Consider the following 8010-nt stretch of genomic DNA (forward strand, 5'->3'; position numbering starts at 1 on the left):
AGTGGATTTTGACAAACCTACCTTCTACTACACCATCTCTAAATAAGGATGTTTTTTATTTACCAAATAATAGCTAAAATTATCTACTTAAATTTTGACAATTTCGTACATCACAAATGAAATTCAACCCTTAGATGAAAAACAAGATTATGAAGAAGTAATTATTGTAGATTAAAAAAACTAATAATTAATGAGTAGGACCTTAATGACTAAACTAAATCTCATAAGTATGAGCATAACTTAATAAATTAATTATTAATTTTTTAAATATTATAATTTAAAATGTACCTTATTCTGGAGGGACAATATAAAATACTTATTCATTAAAATACACATAAAAGTAAATGAAAAGAATATTTAAACTTTACCATTGAATAGTACCATACCAAAATGGGAATAGCCTAATGCAACTTGTATGTCATGCATAGATAATCCTAGACTTATATCTACATAAATAGATTAAGTGCATCATGATGTCATACTAAGATCATTTAAAAGGAATCTTCTATCTTAAATGCAAGAGCATGTAGACATCCATCAAGTATTTATATTTCAACAATATTTTCTCGACAACCTAGAAAGTTAGAATTTTACTATTAAATAGGATGTTTAAAAACAAAATAATATAGAGCTTCACTAAAGGGAAAGCAAATTTCCTATGGGAATCCCCACAAGTGGTAAATTAGGGGAAAATGGGGCTATGTAGAACTCTAATGATAGGATGGTTTGCATGCAAATTGAAACTTAAGCAAACATTGACTTGAAAAAGTATTTTCAAGCTCCTTATAGTACTCAACATAGGCATAAATATTATAATAATTTATTTTTTTGGGGCTCTTATTATATGTTTAAAATATTTGTCTATAATAATTATGAGTGACCTCATGTTCTATTAATTTTTTTAGTATATGCATTGTTATATAATTAATAGAAATTTCAGCATTTGTTCAATTATAAAGTGGTGCCTTTTTAAATTAAGTTAAGAATTAGTATTTGTACCTAAAAAATGTGCAATGGTTATGTTGATAGTAAGATTTTTTTAATATACTATAAAGTTAAAAAGAGGAAATGATGTATTGCCTTTCTTCTTTTGTTCCTATTTGTTCTTCTTCTTTGTCTCTTTAATCTCCTTTGACTCCTCGTTATTCTCTTTCCTTTTCCTTGCTCAATTTTTTACTTATTGTATGTCATTTTCTTCATTTTCTCCTTAAATTTGCCTCCTCCTCCTCCTCCTTTTGTTCTTTTTATTATATTTTTCTTCCCCTTCTTCTCCTTCATCACTTTATCCTTCCATGTCTTCTCTTTCTTTGTTGTATTCTCCTACTCTTTCTTCTTCTCTTTCTTTACTTTCTTTTCTATCCCCTTCTTCTTCTTGCCTCCCCCTCATTCCTTTTTTGGCTTCTTGTATTGGTCTCTTTGTCCTCGTCCTCGTCCTCCTCATTTTTCTTATCATTCACCTTCCTGTTCTTCTTCTTCTACTACTTCATCTTCCCCTTCTTCTTGATCTTCTCATATGCCGCCTCCTCCGTCAATATCTTCTCCTTCTCCTTCATCTTCACCTCCTCCTTCTCCTTTACCTTATTCTTCTTTTCTTTTTTCTTCTTTGTCTTCTTTTTAAAAAAAATGAGTTAATGTTTTCTGAATTTTCATTTGTGACATATATGTATTTAGGTTGGTTCTTATTCAAAGTAAATGTAAGATATCAAATCCATTGGAAATCTCTTTTGTAAAACTTCGACTTAATTTTTAAGTAATTTGTATTATGATTTTAAAGAGGATGCTCAACATAATATTTTAATTTAGAATACCAACACTTAAATATAAATTATCACAATTTTCTTGTTTATTTTTTTAATTTTCTCTTCTTCTTTCTTTCCTACTTCATTTTACCATCACTCGTGTCAAGATAACTTTTGTTTTGTTACTTCACAACATCCAATAATAAATATCTAACTTTTGCCTACTGTATTGTAATTAATTATTCATCTATTACGAAATAAATCCTAGGATTTATTAATTTTTATTTGTTGCATATTTAATTATAATAATAATTTTGATTTCTTAAATGTAAAAAGTTTATTCTTAAATTATAGCAATCATTTATTCATTATAATCTTAACTACTAAGTTAAACTTACTTTCGTTCAAAAAAATTCCAAGCTTTATTTAAAAACTCAAAATGAATAAATTAATTTAGGTTTTTTTAAATAAATTATTTTATTGTTGCTTAAAGAGTTAGAACCTTTCTTCTTTACCATCAATAATTCAGCAATGCAATAAACATGAGGCTTCATACAAACACGACACAACACATAGCCAATCAATTAGCCACATGTGTCCACATGGAAAGCCCAAGGGGAACAACTGTATAGTTGAAGTGCACAAGGGACGGCATTAGATTTGCACGGGAGATCTCCAACGCTATTTAGCAACTGCAATATTGGGTGGGTTTCTATTTTTTTTCTTTCCTGCTCTTAACATTATGTCATATGGTTGAGCTGTCATTCTTTTGTGTTTGGGTAGGTTCGTATTTATTATTCAAATTTCAATTGTGCTTTACCATCTAGAGTGTCAATTGTGGGAAATATTTTGATACTTAGGCATTTTTGTACATGATGATGTCAACATGTTTGATAGGGATGACATTGGCACGAAATGAGGGTTGGGCAGATATGGATAGAAATGGATCATAGATTCACAAGTGTGAAGATCTATAGGCTGGAGTAGTACTGGGATGGGTGACCTCCCGAGAAGTCCTAGTGCTTCACCCATATGAGCATTACCTAGATCCAAGGAGTGCTAAGTGTTCCATTTATTCTCATGAGAGATGGATTTATGTTGAATCACTACTCATGAAGCATGGGTCAATGAGTTTGACTCAAAAATCACACAGATAAATCCTGATAGCAATACCACAAGTGTAAAGATGTAAATGTGTTTTTTGTTTTTACCCTCTTCTATTTTCTAGGTAAGACATTATATTTCTTGTTAAAACCTCCTATATAATAAGTGTATTGACTAATAAATAAATAAAATTAAGCAGCAATGTTTTTTTATATTTTAGATTAAAAAGTTGTATTAATTTAATTTGATGAGATTATTAAATTAACAAAGAGAGTATGTATATTTTATTTTGTTTGTGATGTGAGTGTTATTATTTTATGATCAAATTTAGTGTTTGATTATTATATTTAAAATTGTCACCTCTACAAGGACTATTAGATAATTTGGAGAACGTAGTTTTCTATTGCTTTGATGTAGACATTTCTAATCCTTAAAAACTTTTTTTGACTTCTCTAAGAAAACTTGGTGGCATATAAAGATATTCTTGGATTTTTTGTGGCGTGATTTTGACCATAGTCAAACACCTAGAATTGACTCAATAATTCAAAAAAAATCAAAGATGTGTCAATTAGTTTGCAAGATGTATATTTGGTTTAGATTACTATAGTTGTTGATGTTAGTTGATGCACTAATTTGATATAATTATGATGTATACATGAATAAATGTCTTCATGTCTCAAGTATAAATGTTCGTTGAATTTCACCAAAAAATAGAAACAACCCAAATCAAAGTTCTTTTTAATTGCCAAGATCTTGGTAAATAAACATTTTAAAACTCATTAGCAACACGTTTTCCATTATTTTCAGGAGAAGTATGCAAATTTGATCAAAATTATTAGTAGATTACAAGCATATCTAATCAATACTAAAGTAATTTGTTAACAAGCAAATTTGATAATTGTTAAAAGTGTAGACAACAACAAAACCAATCCATGACAAATTGACACTTAACAAGTAGATTCTAGACTAATGTCAAAATGGAAAATAACATTGTAAACATAAAATAAAATTGACATGAAAATATGTAGTTTTATAGTATAAATGATTCCCATTAGATTCATATTTCTAAACAACCCTGACTAGAATTAATTATAATTTCTATTAAAAAAATTACTCACAATCTCAACATACCACAACAATACTAACAAAACTTCAATTATACAATTTTTTAACTAGAACTTGAAAGTAATAGCTTAAGGCTACTTCAATCCATAAAATGCCAAAATTAATCCTACAATAAATATACATAACTTTTATGTAGTAAGTTGGTTATTATTAATAACCTCAAAAACGGTTTGGCTATGACTAAAAATGATTACAAGACATTACAATTAGAACAACAATAAATAAATAGTGTGTTGGTAGCCTTGGAAAATACCCCAACTCTTCTTAAAAGGGTATGACACTCTAAATATAGATGTATGTTTGAGAAAACCCAAAAATATCCAAGTCTTTGAAATTTGAATCGGGCTCTCAATGTTGTCACTATTTATATAAATAAACTGACTGGCATGAAATAGTGCATCTAATTATAGAAATTGGATAACCTTCAAAATACCAATAAATTCAACAAACTATATTTAAAAATTATTAGTATTGCTTGTAATAATTCACAAGTACATCTCTGTAGTCATATGTTTAATATATAAATTTATACATATCAACCAAAAATAATGGGTAGGAATAGTTTGGAATTGCATACTCAAAAAATGAATCACACTATCAAAACATTTGTCAAGACCCCTTCTTTTTCATCCACCTATTTTGGGGGTCTACTCATCCTTTAAGCTTTGCGAATTACTTTGGATTTAATGGTTTACTTCCGCACAATTTTTTATTTTTCTATAACTTTTTTCTTTCCACCTTTACCTTTGTTGTGAATGCTCTACTATATATAGTTGAACTTATCCTTTATGATGAGTGTGAGTTATTTTTTGTTCTCTATGGAATGAAATAAACCCTATCCTAGAATAAGGTATGCAAACTAATTTAGTGACTAATATTTTTTGTATATCATCCTCCATGTGACTAATATGGATATTTAATCAATACAACTCTTGAATGTTTTCCTTCACATATGTTTCCCATTTGTGTAACTTATGGATCCTTTTGAATAAGTCCAATGCGCAGTTGACAAATAAGAACTCACCCTTTAGATTGGTGACCACATGATCTCACTAGGAGATTTTATATATTTTATCCCTACACACAAAATCATAGATGTAATCCTAGTGCAACATGCCACTTCAAATTCATAAAAAAAAAAAAAAAAAACTTAACATCCATAGGGTTATCTACTATTTGAAACATAGAAAACATACTTGACTCAAAGGTCAAACATACTATTTTAAGATTGATTATTATCTCAATATATAAAATCTTCATTTATTTAGTTTTCAATATATAAAGTCTTCATTTTCGTCCTATCTTAACCAAGGATAGATGAATTTACCATTTTTGAGTTCATCCTTCAAACTTATAAATGCATCTTCACATTCTTCACGATTCATTCTCTCATCCACTAAGATCCTATAAAAAAATTCTCATTTTGGCAATGTCTCAATGACTTCGATCCTTTCTCAAATGGCTCCCAACATGTCATTTAGATCATTATTAGACCATGTTCTTTTTTTTTTTAACCTATTATTCTAACTCTCTTAAGATGCTTTCAATCCTAACATGCTTACAATGAATATAACACAATATGTTTCTTAGCTTTACTACTCTCTTAACTCATTTTAAGTTGTTTTGTTCCTTATCAACTAAAATAATATTGTATTCTCATGAGGTGGCTAGATTATATGTCCTAGGACCTTCTATTCTACAAAAATCCATTTATGCTCCATCTTTGGGTGGACTAGGGTGCTTAGCACCACAACCCTAGTGGAAAAGGGTGTCTAATGCCACAGTCCTCCCACAAAGGCCCAAAATCAAATGTGTATAAGTGTCATCTCTCACCACTTCTAATTGATCAATATATTTTGATATGATTGTTAGATGTTAACCTAAAATAGGAAATACCTTGGTATCCTTATATAAAAGTATTACTTCCAATCCATTTTTACCTAATCATATGCTAACAAATTTTGAGCACATCCTAGAGAAAGTATTATTGATCTAGAGTTGAGTATTATGGTGTAGCAAGATACAACAACCTATATGCAACTATACTTTTATAATTGATTGTTTTTATGTCTTTCCATGCCATGTTATTGCATCAATCATTGAGCGAATTACTCAAATAGCATTGCAACACCACCATTATCAATTCCTAAGGTAATATCATTTTAATTCAAGTATTTTATCTCATATTTTGCCTCTTAAGTACTATGGGTAAGATCTATTTCATCTAACACTGTTATAGTAACTTAGCGAGAACACCTACTTGAGATTTGACTGAGGAAAGCCCCTATATAATGAAACATTTACATTTAGGTTACAAATATGACTATTGAAAGTGACATAATTGTATAAAGAAAATTGAGACATGGAATCATAGGTTTTAAACAAGCAAAAATACTAATACTAATCTAATTAGCTTCATATTCTTTTTTTTTTGGATTTGTTTATTTATTTATTGGGGGATGGGGGAGTTATTTGTATGACATTATGATAAAGAAACCCAAAATTGTAGTTGATAAGAATACTTGTAAGACTAAAGAACCTAGAGTCATAATATGACACTTTTAGGCTTAGATTTTATTCATAGGTTGCTTTTTTGTATCTTGTTCTTAGATATACAATTATAGTGTGATTTAAAATTATGTGTCTATTTGTTTATGTTGATTCTTGTCAATTTCACAACTTTTAGTATGCTTATTACATCTTTAAAAAAAATCACATACAATGTCTAACAGTCCTTTAGGAATGGAGTTGAATCTTATTAATCTAGCACTTGTATTGGTTTTGAATTCCCACACGATATTCTTTGGGACTATTCCTCTATAGTTTAGGATGTAGTTTCAAATTTTCAAGCATTTGGGAGTGTTTTGGGAAGGTCCCTAGTGGTGAGAATGTGTATTGGATCATTTGAGTCAAGACATTTCCTTCTTAAGACATTTATATTCTCCTTTGGTATATAAATTCAAAACTTGTTTCAATCCCACAAGATTCATTATGTTTATTTGTCTAATAATTTCCTTCCCAACCTCTTAAGGAGTGCAAATTGAATGTTATGATATGAGAGAACACTTATGTTGTTCCTTAATTCTACTCCAAAAAAACTTCCTTATGATACATATTAACATGTCCTCCATCACCTTAGGAATTCCCATGTATGACATATAATACATGTGTTGGCAAGTGACCAGCTTAAGGGCATGCATGTTGTCATTGATGGAGACATATTCATCTAGTAAGGTTGCTTGAAGTAACAATCAGTTTTGATTTTGGTTAAGTATGCAAAATGACTAAGTGTATAGTAGGAAAATTGTCAATAATCAACTTGTTTTATTCAATGAGCTTAGTAGGGTAAGTTTTATTAGCCAAAATTTTACATATAGTCAAAACGAAGTCTAAATATTATGTCAGTATATTCACTTGCATAAATATAGTAGCTGGCACATGTTCTGGTTAAAGAATATGAAGACAAGTTTATATCACAGTATACATGATAAGTGATAGAGATTGGGAAATTTGGCCTAAGGTATTGAATTGCCTTGTCAATTCAACTACTTGGAAAAGTGAGGATGAAATCTTAGATATTAACCCTTAGTTAGAAAGTTTTGATAATCAGAAAGTTTTGATAATCAATTTTGAAAATGTGCCACAAGTTTCATCATTAAGGTTGATTGGACAAAGTATTTGAAAGGGTATATAAAGGGATCAATTTTCACATGAAAAGTATGGTAATGATATGTTAATGTTATGAGATCTTTATGGATGATAATATGATGATGTTTTGGTGATTAGATATGACCTTTTATTGTATGGCCACAATAAGAAGTGAGATATACAAAGGACTAACCACATATTGAGATATCAGTATAGTCACTTTTGGTATTATATCTATTACTCATTCAATAGATTAAATATCTTTATAGAGTAGGGAGCTACCATTGTATTACAACTCCTAGCAGGGTTGAGACCTCCAACAAGGTCTAGTCCTCTTGCAAGGACTAATGTACTAAATGTATTTAATGACTCCTAACATTGTCTAAACTTCTAA

The sequence above is a fragment of the Cupressus sempervirens genome, chromosome 8, assembly GCF_028749045.1.
Source record: "Cupressus sempervirens isolate cs-2001-9-10 chromosome 8, ASM2874904v1, whole genome shotgun sequence".
Taxonomy (NCBI): Eukaryota; Viridiplantae; Streptophyta; class Pinopsida; order Cupressales; family Cupressaceae; genus Cupressus; species Cupressus sempervirens.